This window comes from Lagenorhynchus albirostris, chromosome 1 (genome assembly GCF_949774975.1).
Source record: "Lagenorhynchus albirostris chromosome 1, mLagAlb1.1, whole genome shotgun sequence".
Lineage (NCBI taxonomy): Eukaryota > Metazoa > Chordata > Mammalia > Artiodactyla > Delphinidae > Lagenorhynchus > Lagenorhynchus albirostris.
This window is the reverse complement of record NC_083095.1, coordinates 88,036,942-88,054,981: the sequence shown is the minus strand read 5'-3', so window position 1 is coordinate 88,054,981 and position 18,040 is coordinate 88,036,942.

Genomic DNA, 18,040 nt, shown 5'->3' with positions numbered 1-18,040 from the left:
AACCCCCAAATCCTCTCCTCCAGAGTTAACTACTATTAACAGTTTGGTGTCTATCCTACTAGACAATTTTCCCACACATACTCAAACATATGTATGTATGGGGGGGGCATCTGGAGCAATTATTTAATCTCTGTACCTCAGTTTTCTCAGCTTTAAAATGGGGGAAATACTAATCCCATGGGGTTGTTGTGAGGGTGAAATGAGTTAAGATATCTAGCATTCTCAGAAAAGGGCCTGGTCCGTAGTTAGCACTCAGAGGTTAGCTGTTATGATTATTCCCTCATTCTTTTTCACAGCAGCTTAGTATCCTACTGTACAGATGACGTTACTGAGAGAGGTTTTACTGTCCCCATCACAGATGCCCAAGAACACACACAAATTAAATGGCTCTACTAAAATTAGTGGGGGGCTGGGCCCAGAACCTAGGATTCTGCCTCTGGCCCAGAGTTGTTCTTATCATACCACAGGGTCCCCCACAAGCCCCCTTAAAGCCAAAGAGGTCTGAAGGGGGCAGCTGGTCTCACTCCTTGTCCCCCAGTGAGATCCAGCTTGGTTGCCCCATCTTATTTGGACCCCAGGCTGTCTCTGACGGGTTTCCACAGTGAATCATGCTGAGCACTTCCAGCTGCTCTGGGGTTAGCTCAGGCTGATTGGCAAGAAGGCAATGGCTCAGAGCTGAGAGTAAGATCAGGCTGCTTATCAGGCTACAGACATTTCCAGAGCTCCCTCTGTGTATGCCAGGCACTGCACCAGCCACTGAGGGATACCTCCATAATGTAGGTGTGAGGCACAGCCATGGCCTCAGGGAGGCCCTGTCCAGCAGGGTCCAATCACTTACTTAGGGCTCCTGGGTGCAGGGGCTCCTCTGGGTGGTCACAGGGGCAGAGCAGTGCAGGCAGATAACAGGGAGCTCCTGAGAGCAATTCCTGGTCCCCACTTCTCCTACCTGCCTGGCCTCCACGTCTACCTCTGGTGCTAGCTCCCTTGCCCTGACAGGTTTATGGAAAAGCAGAGGCTACTGAGTCATGGACAGGCTGAGCCTTTCCTGTCACCCTGAGAACTTCTTTGAAGCACCTTTGCAGACTCGAGGCTCAGAGCTAGAAAAGTCTTGGGGATCATCCACTCTGCTCACTTACCACCTGAAGAGAGGTTTAGTGAGGAAGGGGCAGGGGTACAAGCACTTACTGAGCATAATCACGGTGCTATTCACCATGCTAAGGACTTAAAAATCTCTTTATTCTGCCCCTGTGACAACACTGAGGTAGATATTATCTTTCCCACTTAAAGAATGAGGAAGCTGACGCTTGAAGAATTTGAGTCGCTCAAAGTCATAAGAAAATGGAGTAGCCTAACGTGTACCTACCTCTTTCTTACTATAGGGAGCCCAAGATGTCCAAACACCCCACTGGCCTCTTCCTTTATTGCCTCTTCCAAATGCAGGAGAGCTTTTCCTCTAGTCAGGCCAATGACAAGATGCATGTTGGATGGACAGAATACTCTTCCTCAGCCAACCACCTCAGCAATGTCTGTCTTACCCCTGGAAGATTCACTCCCTTTGGAACCCTATTCTGGGAAAGGCAGTATGGGTTTAGGGACCAGTAAACAGAGCAATGGTGTTCCTCAGGTTCCAGTTTTTTTGGGTGTACAGCAAGATGTGGAAATTTTGTATGTGGTAGCAGGGGAAGCCAAGTCCAGGGTGCTCAGGAGAGCTCTGACTAGAGCCTGTCTGTCCCTGTGCTGTACTGAAAGCTCAGCTCTTTTTCCCCAGAACAAGCAGCCCCAGTCTACAAAGGTCACAGCTGAGTCACTTTCTTCACCCTGCCCTAGATTACTAGTTCCTTCTTCTCTGAGCTTTTTCCTCATTCACTCCCTCTAAGGTCATATGTTGTGCTTCATTCTGCTTACTGATAACAGTTTATCCAGAAGTCCCTTAGAATCATCAGTCCTTGAGACTGTCAATGTTGGTAGCCCTATCTCATCCCATATAATGGGTAACAAGGGAGATGATTAACTTTCGTGTTCCTGAAAGCACATGGCACAAATATGCAAGCATGAGAGACCTTCAAGATGGTGGAGGAGTAAGACGTGGAGATCACCTTCCTCCCCACAAATAGATCAGAAATACATCTACATGTGGAACAACTCCTACAGAACACTTACTGAATGCTGGCAGAAGATCTCAGACTTCCCAAAAGGCAAGAAACTCTCCACGTACCTAGCCGTGTAGCTGACAGGGTCTTGGTACTCTGACCAGGTGTCAGGCCTGTGCCTCTGAGGTGGGAGAGCTGAGTTCAGGACACTTGTACACCAGAGACCTCCCAGCTCCACGTAATATCAAACGGTAAAAGCTCTCCCAGAGATCTCCATCTCAACACTAAGACCCAGCTCTACGCAACGACCAGCAAGCTACAGCGCTAGACACCCTATGCCAAACAACTAGCAAGACAGGAACACAACCCCACCCATTAGCAGAAAGGCTGCCTAAAATCATAAGGTCACAGACATCCCAAAACACACCACAAGACACTGTCCTGCCCATGAGGAAGACAAGATCCAGCCTCATCCAACAGAACACAGAAACCAGTTCCCTCCACCAGGAAGCCTACACAACCCACTGAACCAACCTTAGCCACTGGGGGCAGGCACCAAAAACAACCCGAACTACGAACCTGCACCTGCGAAAAGGAGACCCCAAACACAGTAAGTTAAGCAAAATGAGAAGACAGAGAAACACACAGCAGATGAAGGAGCAAGGGTAAAAACCCACCAGGCCAAACAAATGAAGAGGAACTAGGCCATCTACCTGAAAAAGAATTCAGAGTAATGATAGTATAGATGGTCCAAAATCTTGGAAATAGAATGGAGAAGTAAAAGAAACATTTAATAAGTACCTAGAAGAAATAAAGAGCAAACAAACAATGATGAAAAACACAATAAATGAAATTAAAAATTCTCTAGAAGGACTCAATAGAGAATAACTGAGGCAGAAGAATGGATAAGTGACCTGGAAGATAAAATAGTGCCAATAACTACCACAGAGCAGAATAAAGAAAAAAGAATGAAAAGAACTGAGGACAGTCTCAGAGACCTCTGGGACAACATTAAACAGACCAATATTTGAATTATAGGGGTCCCAGAAGAAGAAGAGAAAAAGAAAGGGACTGAGAAAATATTTGAAGAGATTATAGTTGAAAACTTCCCTAATATCGGAAAGGAAATAGTCAGTCAAGTCCAGGAAGCGCAGAGAGTCCCATACAGGATAAATCCAAGGAGAAACATGCCAAGACACATATTAATCAAACTGTCAAAAATTAGATACAAAGAAAACATATTAAAAGCAGCAAGGGAAAAACAACAAATAACATACAAGGGAATCCCCATAAGGTTAACAGCTGATCTTTCAGCAGAAACTCTGCAAGCCAGAAGGGAGTGGCAGGACATATTTAAGGTGATGAAAGGGAAAAACCTACAACCAAGATTACTCTACCCAGCAAGGATCTCATTCAGAATCGACAGAGAAATTAAAACCTTTACAGACAAGCAAAAGCTAAGAGAATTCAGCACCACCAAACCAGCTTTACAACAAATGCCAAAGGAACTTCTCTAGGCAGGAAACACAAGAGAAGGAAAAGACCTACAATAACAAACCCAAAACAATTAAGAAAATGGGAATAGGAACATACATATCAATAACTACCTTAAATGTAAATGGATTAAATGCTCTAACAAAAAGAAATAGACTGGCTGAATGGATACAAAAACAAGACCCGTATATATGCTGTCTACAAGAGACCCATTCAGACCTAGGGACACATACACACTGAAAGTGAGGGGATGGGAAAAGATATTCCATGCAAATGGAAATGAAAAGAAAGCTGGACTAGCAATTGTCATACCAGACACAATAGACTTTAAATAAAGACTATTACAAGAGACAAAGAAGGACAGTACCTAATGATCAAGGGATCAGTCCAAGAAGAAGATATAACAATTGTAAATATTTATGCATCCAACATAGGAGCACCTCAATATATAAGGCAAATAAATGCTAACAGTCATAAAAGGGAAAATCAACAGCAGCACAATAATAGTATGGGACTTTAACACCCCACTTTCACCAATGGACAGATCATCCAAAATGAAAATAAATAAGGAAACACAAGCTTTAAATGATGCATGAAACAAGATGGACTTAATTAATATTTCTAGGACATTCCATCCAAAAATAACAGAATATGTTTTCTTCTCAAGTGCTCATGGAACATTGTCCAGAATAGGTCATATCTTGGGTCACAAATCAAGCCTTGGTAAATTTAAGGAAACTGAAATTATATCAAGTAAATTTTCTGACCACAACGCTATGAGACTAGATATCAATTACAGGAAAAAAATCTGTAAAAAATACAAACACATGGAGGCTAAACAATACACTACTAAATAACCAAGAGATCACTGAAGAAATCAAAGAGGAAATCAAAAAATACCTAGAAACAGATGACAATGAAAACACGACAACCCAAAGTCTATGGGATGCAGCAAAATCAGTTCTAAGAGGGAAGTTTATAGCAATATAATCTTACCTCAAGAAACAAGAAACATCTCAAATAAACAACCTAACCTTATGCCTAAAGCAATTAGAGAAAGAAGAACAAACAAACAAACAAAACCCAGAGTTAGCAGAAGGAAAGAAATCATAAATATCAGATTAGAAATAATGAAAATGAAATGAAGGAAACAATACCAAAGATCAATAAAACTAAAACTTGGTTCTTTGAGAAGATAAACAAAATTGATAAACCATTATCCAGACTCATCAAGAAAAAAAGAGAGAAGACTCAAATCAATAGAATTAGAAATGAAAACGGAGAAGTAACAACTGACACTGTAGAAATACGAAGGATCATGAGAGATTACTACAAGCAACTCTATGCCAATAAAATGGACAACCTGGAAGAAATGGACAGATTCTTAGAAAAGCACAACCTTCCGAGACTAAACCAGGAAGAAATAGAAAATATAAACAGACCAATCACAAGCACTGAAATTGAGACTGTGATTAAAAATCTTCCAACAAACAAAAGCCCAGGACCAGATGGCTTCACAGGCTAATTCTATCAAACATTTAGAGAAGAGCTAACACCTATCCTTTTCAAACTCTTCCAAAATATAGCAGAGGGAGAAACACTCCCAAACTCATTCTATGAGGCCACCATCACCCTGATACCAAAACCAGACAAAGATGTCACAAAGAAAGAAAACTACAGGACAATATCACCGATGAACACAGATGCAAAAATCCTCAACAAAATAGTAGCAAATGCTATCAAACTACCACTGGCATTTTTCACAGAACTAGAACAAAATATTTCACAATTTGCATGGAAACACAAAAGACCCCGAATAGCCAAAGCAATCTTGAGAAAGAAAAATGGAGCTGGAGGAATAAGGCTCCCTGACTTCAGACTATACTACAAAGCTACAGTAATCAAGGCAGTATGGTACTGGCACAAAAACAGAAATATAGATCAATGGAACAGGATAGAAAGCCCAGAGATACACCCACACACATATGGTCACCTTATCTTTGATAAAGGGGGCAAGAATATACAGTGGAGAAAAGACAGCCTCTTCAATAAGTGGTGCTGGGAAAACTGGACAGCTACATGTAAAAGAATGAAATTAGAACACTCCCTAACAGCATACACAAAAATAAACTCAAAATGGATTAAAGACCTAAATGTAAGGCCAGACACTATAAAACTGTTAGAGGAAAACATGGGCAGAACACTCTATGACATAAATCACAGCAAGATCCTTTTTGACCCACTTCCTAGAGAAATGGAAATAAAAACAAAAATAAACAAATGGGACCTAATGAAACTTAAAAGCTTTTGCACAGCAAAGGAAACCATAAACAAGGTGAAAAGACAACCCTCAGAATGGGAGAAAATATTTCCAAATGAAGCAACTGACAAAGGATTAATCTCCAAAATTTACAAGCACCTCATGTAGCTCAATTACAAAAAAAAAACAACCCAATCTAAAAATGGTCAGAAGACCTAAATAGACATTTCTCCAAAGAAGATATACAGATTGCCAACAAACACATGAAAGGATACTCAACATCACGAATCATTAGAGAAATGCAAATCAAAACTACAATGAGGTATCACCTCACAGCGGTCAGATGGCCATCATCAAAAAATCTAGAAACAATAAATGCTGGAGAGGGTGTGGAGAAAAGGGAACCCTCTTGCACTGTTGGTGGGAATGTAAATTGATATAGCCACTATGGAGAACAGTATGGAGGTTCCTTAAAAAAACTAAAAATGAAATTACCATATGACCCAGCAATCCCACTACTGGCCATATACCCTGAGAAAACCATAATTCAAAAAGATACATGTACCACAATGTTCATTGCAGCACTATTTACAATAGCCAGGACATGGAAGCAACCTAAGTGTCCATCGACAGATGAATGGACAAAGAAGATGTGGTACATATATACAATGGAATATTACTCAGCCATAAAAAAGAAGCAGAGCTGAGTTATTTGTAGTGAGGTTAATGGACCTAGAGTCTGTCATACAGAGTGAAGTAAGTCAGAGAGAGAAAAACAAATACCGTATGCTGACACATATATATGGAATCTAAAAGAAAAAAAGGTTCTGAAGAACCTAGGGGCAGGACAGGAATAAAGACGCAGACGTAGAGAATGGACTTGAGGACATGGGGAGTGGGATGGGTAAGCTGGGACTAAGTGAGAGAGTGGCATGGACATATATACACTACCAAATGTAAAATACATAACGAGTGGGAAGCAGCCGCATAGCACAGGGAGATCACCTAGAGGGGTGGGATAGGGAGGGTGGGAGGGAGACGCAAGAGGGAGGAGATATGGGGATATATGTATATGTATAGCTGATTCACTTTTTTATAAAGGAGAAAGTAACACACCATTGTAAAGCAATTATTCTTCAATAAAAATGTTAAAAAAAATATGCAAACACACTTGAAAATCTACATTGTTAAGCTATATAAGCAGAGCATTAAATATATATGTGACAAGAGATTAAAATAGCAATATGACGATTGTATTTTAATCACTCGCTCAGAAATTCCTTAAGAGTATTACAAACTGTCCATCTCTAGGGTCTGAGAATCCAAGATTTGCATCTTATTAACTATTCCAATTCATTCTATACCACATTGATTTGAATATATAAGAGAAGCCAGAGGCAAAAAGGAACATTCTATATACACCACCCTCACTTCCTCCTAATGACTTCCAGTATAAGTTTTTTTATGGGGTCCACTGCTCCACAGTAATCCAGCCACAGTTCCCCATGAATCCTATGCCAGCCCTTTACAGGGGCTGTTTGTTCTCATGTCCTACTAGAAGCAACCACTGAGTTTACTAATAAGAACACTAATGCCTGAAGAAATGGTGACCTGTCCAAGTTATAGATGGTGAGGCTGAAGCCTCCAGCTTTCCCAGGGTTGGCCTGAAGCCAGAGAGCCAGTGGCTTCATGGCCCCATCTCTGAAAGCTCTCCCACTCCCCAGCGTCCTCCCACATTGAACATGGACCGGGGCACACCCAATCTCAGATTTTCGTAGATAGTCTCAATATTTTGTTTTCTTGTCTAACCAAGTCACCTTTAAAATGTGTATACTCTTCAATCCAGCTATTGTCATTATAAAACATAACTTCATGAAAGAATAAGTCAGAAGTACAAAAATGCATGTACAAGGATAGTCATTGCAACTTTATCTTAAGCCCCAAACCCTGTAGACTACCCAAATATCCAAACTACTGTGATTTGCTTTATAAATAATGGTATATCCATACAGTGGGATATGGTGATATAAAATGATGATGTGTGACGTAGTTATGGGAGTGGCCAAGACGGTGGAGTAGGAAGACCCTGAGCTTACCTTCTCCCACAGGCACACCAAAATTACAAGTATTTACAGAGCAACTATTAATGAGAAAGACCTGAAGACTAGCAGAAAAGATCTACAACTAAAGATATAAAGAAGGAATCACAGCAAGATGGGTAGGAGGAGCAGAGATGCAGTATAGTCAAGTCCCATACCTCCCAATGGATGACCCACAAATGGGAGGATAATTACAATTGCAGAGGCTCTCCCCAAGAAGCAGGGGGAACCCCACATCAGGCTCCCCATCCTGGGGGTTCTGCATGGAAAAGACAAGTCCCTAGAACATTTGGCTTTGAAGGCCAGCAGGGCTTACTTTCAGGAAAGCTGGAGGAAATAGAGACTCCACTCTGAAAGGGCACACAAAAATCTCACATGCTCCAAGACCCAGGGCAAAAGCAGTAATTTGAAAGAAGCCTGGGTCAGACCCAACTGCTGATTTTGGAAAGAGCCTCCTAGAAAGGCAGGAGGCAACTGGGAACATATTGGCGGCAGCAATTTTGGGGAGCTCATTCTACCATGAGGACACTGGTGCTGGCAAGCGCCATTTTTGAATCCTCCCTCTAGCTTATTAGTGCCAGCCCCACACACCAGAGGGACTAGAACCTGGACCCACCCTCCAGTGCACTAGCACTAGACCTGGGACCACTGGGACCCTGCAGGAAGCCATTGGGATCAGGCCCCACCCACCAGTGAGCCAACACCAACTCTGGGACCTGCGGGGCCATGCAGTCAGGGACCGTGGGACCCAACTCTGCCCACCAGTGGACCCACACTAGCCCCAGGATAAACCTCACCCACCAGCAGGCTGACACCAGCTCTGAGACACCTTGGGCTACTCAGCCAGCCATTCCAGTATCCAGTCCCACTCACCAGTGGGCCAATATCAGCACTGGGACATCCCAGACCCTGCAGCTAGCCATGTCAGGAATTGGCCCTGCCCACCAGCAGGTTGACACTAGATCTGGGATACCTGGCCCTGCAACCAGCCACCACCTCAGGACCCGGCTCCTCCAATCAGTGGGCCAGCACTAGCCCTGGGACTCCCTGGGGCTCCACAGCCAGTTGATTCATGACCCGGATCCATTCACTAACAGTTGGCAGCCTCCGCACAAGGCAGGGCACAGTAGCCAACTGGACTAAAGGCCAGCAACACCTATCAGACCACCCATATTAGTTAGCCTAAGGACCCATAGAGTACAGCTAGAGAGTACAGCTCTGGTGACCAGAGGGGAGTGCACTGCTGGGACACCAAGGATGTCTCCTACAAAAGGCCACTTCTCCAAGATTGGGACACACAACCAACCTACCAAATACATAGAAATAAAAACAGTGAATTAGCCAAAATGAGGCAAGAGAGGAATGTGTTCCAAATGAAGGAACAAGATAAAACCCCAGGATAAGAACTAAGTGAAGTGGAGATAAGCAACCTACCTGATAAAGAGTTCAAGGTCATAATTAAAAGATACTCAAAGAAGTGAGGAGAAGAATGGATAAACACACTGAAAAGTTTAACAAAGAGTTAGAAAATATAAAGAAGAACCAGAGCTGAAGAATACAATAACTGAAATTTTAAAAATACAGTAGAAGAAATCAACAGTAGATTAGATGATATAGAGGGACAGATCAGCAAACTGGAAGACAAAGTAGTGGAAATCACTCAACCTGAACAGAAAAAGGAATCTTAAAAAGTAAGGACAGTTTTAAGAGACCTCTGGGACAACATAAAGCATACTAACATTTGCATTATAAGGGTCCAAGAAAGAGAAGAGTGAGAGAGGCAGAGAACATATTTGAAGATGTAATAGCTAAAAATTCCCCTAAACTAAAAAAGAAAACAGACAGCCAGGTCCAGGAATCACAGAGAGTCCCAAGTAGGATCAATGCAAAGAGGCCCAAGCCAAGACACATTATAACTAAAATGGCAACAATTAAATATAAAGAGAGAATCATAAAAGCAGCAAGGGAAAAACAATTAGTGACATACAAGGGAACTCTCATAGGATATCAGCTGACTTTTCAGCAGAAACTCTGTAGGCCAAAAGGGAGTGGCACCATATATTGAAAGTAATGAAAGGGAAAAACCTATAAGCAAGAATACTCTACACAGCAAAGCTATCATTCAGATTTGAAGGAGAGACCAAAAGTAAAGCTAAAAGAGTTCAGCACCATGGAACAAACTTTACAAGAAAAGTTAAAGGGACTTACCTAAGTGAAAAAGAAAAGGCCACAACTAGAAATATGAAAATTACAAAAGGAAAAAGCTCATTAGTAAAAGCAAATTTACAGTAAAGGTATTAGATCACTTATAAAGTTAGTAGGATGGTTAAAAGACAAAAGTAGTAAAATTGTCTATATCCACAGAAGCAGTTAAGGGATACACAAAACAAAAAGATGTAAAATATGATGTCAAAAACAGTAAACATGAGGGGTGGAGAGTAATAATGCAGGATTGTTAAAAATGTGTGTGAACTTCAACTTAACAGATCAGTAACTTAAAAAAAATAATCAGGGCTTCCCTGGTGGCGCAGTGGTTGAGAGTCCACCTGCCGATGCAGGGCACATGGGTTCGTGCCCCAGTCCGGGAAGATCCCACATGCCGTGGAGCAGCTGGGCTGCTGAGCTTGGCCGCTGAGCTTGCACGTCCGGAGTCTGTGCTCCACAATGGGAGAGGACACGACAGTTAGAGGCCCGCGTACCGCAAAAAAAAAAAAAAAAAAATCAGATAGACTGATAGATAGATGATAGATAGATAGATAGATGGGGGTATATAGACTGTTAAATATAAATCCCTTGGTAACCATAAACCAAAAATCTACAATACATACACATACAAAAAAGAGAAAGGAATCCAAACATAATACTAAAGATAGTCATCAAATCAAAAGGGAAGAGAGCAAAAGAAGAAGAAAGGAACAAAAATGAATTACAAAAACAATCAGGAAACAATTAACAAAAGTGGCAACAAGTACATACCTATCAGTAATTACTTTAAATGTAAACGGACTAAACGATCCAATCAAAAGGCACAGAGTGGATGAATGGCTACAAAAGCATGACACATATATATATGCTTCATACAAAAGACTTAGTTCAGATCTAAAGACACACAGACTGAAAGTGAGGGGAAGGAAAAAGGTATTCCATGCAAATGGAAATGAAAAGAGCCAGGGTAGCAATACTTATATCAGAAATAATAGACTTTAAAACAAAGACTGTACCAAACACAAAGAAGGATATTACATAATGATAAAGGATCAATCCATCAAGAAGATATAACAATTGTAAATACATATGCAACCAACATAGGAGTACCTAAATGCATAAAAGCAAATATTAAAAGATATAAAGGGAGAATTTGATAGTAACACCATCATAGGAGGGGACATTAACACCCCACTTACATAAATGGACAGATGATCCAGACAGAAAATCAACAAGGAAACCTTAAACAACACATTAGGCCAGATGAATGTAATAGATATACATAGAACATTCTATCCAAAAGCAGCACAACACACATCCTTTTCAAGTGCACATGGAACATTCTCCAGGAGGGATCACATGCTAGGTCACAAAACAAGTCTCAGTAAATTTTAGACTGAAATCTTATCAATCATCTTTTCTAACCAAAATGCTAAGAGACTACAACACAAAACAAATGAACAAACAAAAAACAACAACAAAAAACCCCACAAAACCTCTGGGGAAGGGTGGGAGGAGGGATAAACTAGGAGTTTGGGATTAACATATACACACTACTATATATAAAATAGATAACCAACAAGGACCTACTGTATAGCACAGGGAACTAACTATACTCAGTATTTTATAATACCCTATAAGGGAAAAGACTTTGAAATATATATATAATTGAATCACTTTGCTGTACACATGAAACAAACACATTTTAAATCAACTATACTTCAATTAAAAAAACAACTGCAGAAATATAGACACATAGAGGCTAAACAAAACAACCAATGAGAAAAAAACAACCAACTGAAAAAATCAAAGAGGAAATAAAAAAACTACCTGTAGACAAATGAAAATGAAAAAACAGTAATCCAAAATCTATGGGATTCAGCAAAAATAGTTTTAAGAGGGAAGAAGACAAGAAAAATTTCAAATAAACAACCAAACATTACACCAAAAGGAAGTAGAAAAAGCAGAACAAATAAAACCCATAGTCAGTAGAAGGAAGGAAATCATAAAGCTCAGAGCAGAAATAAATGAAATAGAGAATTTTAAAAATACAAAAGACCAATAAAACTAAGAGCTGATTCTTTGAAAAGATAACCCAAATTGATAAACTTTTGGTCAGACTCATCAAGAAAAAAAGAGGGCTCAAATAAATCAGAAATGAAAGAGAAGTTACAGCTGACACCACGGATATACAAAGGATCACAAGAGACTACTTCAAACAATTATATGCCAATATAATTGAACTCCCTAGAAGAAATGGATACATTCCTAGAAATGTACAATTTTCCAAGACTGAATCAGGAAGAAATAGAAAACATGAGCAGACCAATTACCAGTAATGATATTGAATCAGTAATTTAAAAAAAAAAGAAAAGAAAACTCCCAACAAACAAAAGTCCAGGACCAGATGGCTTCATGGGTGAATTCTCCCAACATTTAGAAAATAGTTAACACCTATCCTCAAACTATTCCAAAAAATTGCAGAGGAAGGAATGGTTCTGAACTCAGGCCAGTATCACCTTGATACCAAAACCAGACAAAGATATCACAAAAAAGAAGATTATAGGCCAGTATCACTGATGAGCATAGATGCAAAAGTCCTCAACAAAATATTAGAAAACAAATTCAACAATACATTAAAAGGATCATACATCATGCCCAAGTGAGATTTATTCCAGGGATGCAAGGAGGATTCAACATCCACAAATCAATCAATGTGATACACCACATTAGCATACTGAAGAATAAACATCATATAATCATCTCAACAGAGCAGAAAAAGCATTTGAAAAAAATTCAACATCATTTAATAAAACTCTCAAAAAAGTAGGTATAGAGGGAACATAACTCAACATAATAAAGGCCATATATGAGAAGCCCGCAGCTAATATCATACTCAACTGTGAAAAGTTGAAAAGTTTTCCTATAAATTAGGAAAAGATAAGGATGCCCATTTTTGCCACTTTTATTCAACATAGTATTGGAAGTCCTAGCCACAGCAATCAGACAAGAAAAAAATAAAAGGAATCCAAGTTGGAAAGGAAGAATTAAAACTGTCACTGTTTGCAGATGACATGATACTATACATAGAAAATCCTAAAGACACCACCAAAAAACTACTAGAACTCATCAATAAATTCGATAAAGTTGCAGGATACAAAATTAATATAAAGAAATTTGTTGTGTTTCTATATGCTAACAATGAACTATCATATACCCTGAGAAAACCAAAATTCAAAAAGAGTCATGTACCAAAATGTTCATTGCAGCTCTATTTACAATAGCCCGGAGATGGAAACAACCTAAATGCCCATCATTGGATGAATGGATAAAGAAGATGTGGCACATATATACAATGGAATATTACTCAGCCATAAAAAGAAATGAAATTGAGCTATTTGTAATGAGGTGGATAGACCTAGAGTCTGTCATACAGAGTGAAGTAAGTCAGAAAGAAAAAGACAAATACTGTATGCTAACACATATATATTGAATTTAAGAAAAAAAATGTCATGAAGAACCTAGGGGTAAGACAGGAATAAAGACACAGACCTACTGGAGAACGGACTTGAGGATATGGGGAGGGGGAAGGGTGAGCTGTGACAGGGCGAGAGCGAGGCATGGACATAGATACACTAACAAACACAAGGTAGATAGCTAGTGGGAAGCAGCCGCATGGCACAGGGATATCAGCTCGGTGCTTTGTGACCGCCTGGAGGGGTGGGATAGGGAGGGTGGGAGGGAGGGAGACGCAAGAGGGAAGAGATATGGGAACATTTGTATATGTATAACTGATTCACTTTGTTATAAAGAAGAAACTAACACACCATTGTAAAACAATTATACCCCAATAAAGATGTAAAAAAAAAAACACACAAAAAAAACAATGAACTATCAGAAAGAGAAATTACGAAGACAGGGACTTCCCCGGTGGCGCAGTGGTTAAGAATCTGCCTGCCAATGCAGGGGACATGGGTTCGATCCCTGGTCCGTGAGGATCCAACATGCCACAGAGCAGCTAAGCCCATGCACCACAACTACTGAGCCTGCGCTCTAGAGCCCACGAGTCACAACTGCTGAGCCCATGCGCCACAACTACTGAAGCCTGCATGCCTAAAGCCTGTGTTCCGCAACAAGAGAAGCCACTGCAATGATAAACCCGTTCACTGCATCGAAGAGTAGCCCCTGCTTGCCGCAACTAGAGAAAGCCCTCATGCAGCAATGAAGACCCAACGTAGCCAAAAATTAAATAAATAAATACATTTATTTAAAAAAAGAATACAATCCCATTTATCATTGCATCAAAAATAATAAAATAACTAGGAATAAATCTAACCAAGGAAATAAAAGACCTGTACTCAGAAAACTGTAAGACAATGATGAAAGAAATTGAAGACAACACAGATGGAAAGATATACCATGCTCATGGATTGGAAGAAGTAATATTGTGAAAATGACCCTACTACCCAAGGCAATCTACAGATTCAATGCAATCCCTATCAAAATACCAATGGCATTTTTCACAGAACTAGAACAAATTTAAAGTTTGTATGGAAACATGAGAGACTCTGAATAGCCAAAAGAATCTTGAGAAAGAAGAACAAATCTGGAGGTATTACACTCCCTGATTTCAAATTATACTGGAAAGCTACAGTCATCAAAACAGTATGGTGTCTTATGAAATATTTTCTGTTAATTTCTTGAGTCCTTATGCCTCAGTTTTTGTTGAATAATAAATTATCTGTCATTGTAAACAATTAAAAAATAAATAAAAAGTGATTTACTTCCTAGTGATAAAAAAAAGTTATATTGAAAACAAAATGTAAAAAAGTTCAACACTACTAACATTTAAAGAAACAGAAATTAAGTATTGGTCTGTTTAATTAGTGATATTTTTAAAGAATTATAATGCCTTATGCTAAAAAAGAATAATGTTGTGAGTCTGATATACATTCTCACCTTGACACCAGTACTAACTGACAAAATGAATTTATCACAAGATTCCAAAAGCCATAAAAGTATTTATATCCTTTGATTAAATAATATAATTTCTATATATGTCAATTATATCTCAATTAAAAAAATAATAAAAAATATCTAAACAGTATGGTGGCACAAAAAAGGACACATAGATCAATGGAACAGTATAAAGAGCCCAGAAATGAACTTACTCTTATATGGGCAACTAATCTATGACAAAGGAGACAAGCATATAAAGTGGGGAAAAGGAAGCCTCTTCAATAAATGGTACTGGCAAAACTGGACAGCTGCATGCAAAATAATCATACTGGACTACTTTCTCACACTGTTCACAAAAAAAAATTCAAAATGGATTAAAGACTTAAATGTAAAAATGAAACCATAAAACTTATAGAAGAAAATATAGGCAGTATGCTCTTTGACATCAATCTTAGTAATATTCTTTTTATGGATACAGCTCATCAGGCAAGGGAAGCTACAGCAAAAATAAACAAATGGGGCTGCATCAAACTAAAAAGCTTTTGGACAGCAAAGGAAACCACCAACAAAATGAAAAAGCCACCTACTGAATGGGAGAAGATATTTGCAAACAATATATCTGATAAGGATCTAATATCCAAAATATATAAAGAACACATACAATTCATCATCAAAAAAAGAAACAACCTGATTTAAAATGGGCAGAGGATCTGAATAGACATTTTTCCCAAAGAAGACATATAGATGGCTAATAGACATATGAAAAAATACTCAACATCACTAATCATCAGAGAAATGCAAATGAAATCCACCATGAGATATTACCTCATATTTGTCAGAATGGGTATTAACAAAAAGGCAACAAATAACAAGTGCTGGGGAGGATGTGGAGAAAGGGGAACCTCTGTGAACTGTTGGTGGGAATGTAAATTGATACAGCAACTATGCAAAACAGTATGAAGATTCTCCCCAAAATTAAAAATAGAACTACCATGCAATCCAACAATTCCACTCCTGGGTACTTATTCCAAGAAAACAAACAAACAAAAACTAATTCGAAAAGATATATGCACCCTTATGTTCAATGCAGCATTGTTTTCAATATCCAAGATATGGAAGCAACCTAAGTGCCTATCCATAGTTAAATGGATAAAGAAGTTGTGGAATGTACATACAATGGAATATTACTTGGCCATAAAAAAGAATGAAATCTTGCCATTTGCAACAAAATGGATGGAACTAGAGGGTATTATGCTAAGTGAAATAAGTCAGACAGAGAAAGACAAATACTGTATGATTTCACTTATCTGTGGAATCTAAAAAAACAAAACAAATGAACAAACATAACAAAACAGAAACAGAGTCACAGATACAGAGAACAAACAGGTGGCTGCCAGAATGGAGGGTGGTGGGGGATGAAGAGAAATAGTTGAGGGAGATTAAGAGGTATACACTTTCAGTTGAAAAAATAAATGTGTCACGGTACGAAATGTACAGCAACTATCAATATAGTCAATAATTACTTAATATCTTTGTATGGTGATAGATCATACCTAGAAATCATGGTGATTATTTTGAAATGTATAGAAATATAGAAACACTATGCTGTGTAACGAGAACTAAAATAGTGTTGTAGATCAATTATACTTCAAAAGCAAACTCATAGAAAAAGAGATGAGATTTGTGGTTACCAGAGGCAGGTGTTTGGGGGAGAGGGAGTTGGATAAGATAAAGGCAGTCAAAAGGTACAAACTTCCAGTTATCAGATAAATAAGTACCTTGGGATGGAAGGTGCAACATGATAAATATAATTAACACTGCTGTATATTATATATGAAAGTTGTTAAGAAAGTAAATTTTGAATTCTCATCACAAGGACAAAATAATTTCTTCTACTCCAATAAAGATGTTAAAAAAAAAAGTAAAAAGGAATAGAAAAAATTTTTTTCCATTCCTTTTTTATCTATATGCGATGATGGATGTTCACTAAACTTATTCTGGTAACCATTTTATGAGGTATGTAAGTCAAATCATTATGCTGTACACCTTAAACTTATACGGTGCTGTATGTCAATTATATCTCAATAAAACTGGAAGAAAAAAAGAAAATTATGATGTGTACAATTACTGACATAGAAGGAATTTAATAATTTATTAAGTGAAAAAAATTGATTAATGAAAACAAATGCAAAACAGTATGGAGGACAAATGACCCACTTTTGTCAACATAATAATGGATGGTATTTAGGGAATTCCCTGGTGGTCCAGTGGTTAGGACTCGGTCCTCTCATTGCTTGGGCCCCAGGTTTAATCCCTGGTAGGGGAAATTAGGTCCTGCAAGCCACATGGTGTGGCCAAAAAAAGAAAAAACAATGGCATTTAAACAAAAATGGAGGGGGAACTATAAGAGATTAAGAGAGACTTACAAAACATATCTACAAAACAGAAATAGACTCAAAGACATGGAAAGCAAACTTATGGTTACCAGTGGGGATGGCAGGGTGTGGGGAGGTGAGATGAATTGCGAGCTTGAGACTGACATAAACACACCACTGTATATGGAGTAGATGGACAGCAGGGACGTACTGTATGGCACAGGAACTATATTCAATCTCTCTTTTTTTTTTAGTAGTTTTTTTGGGACTTCCCTGGTGTCACAGTGGTTAAGAATCTGCCTGCCAATGCAGGGGATACGGGTTCGAGCCCTGGTCCGGGAAGACCCAACAAGCCACAGAGTAGCTAAGCCTGTGCGCCACAACTACTGAACCTGTGCTCTAGAGCCTGTAAGCCACAACTACTGAGCCCTTGTGCCACAACTACTGAAGCCCATGCACCTAGACCCCGTGCTCTGCAACAAGAGAAGCCACTGCAATGAGAAGCCCACGCACCCAACGAAGAGTAGCCCCCGTTTGCTGCAACTAGAGAAAGCCCGC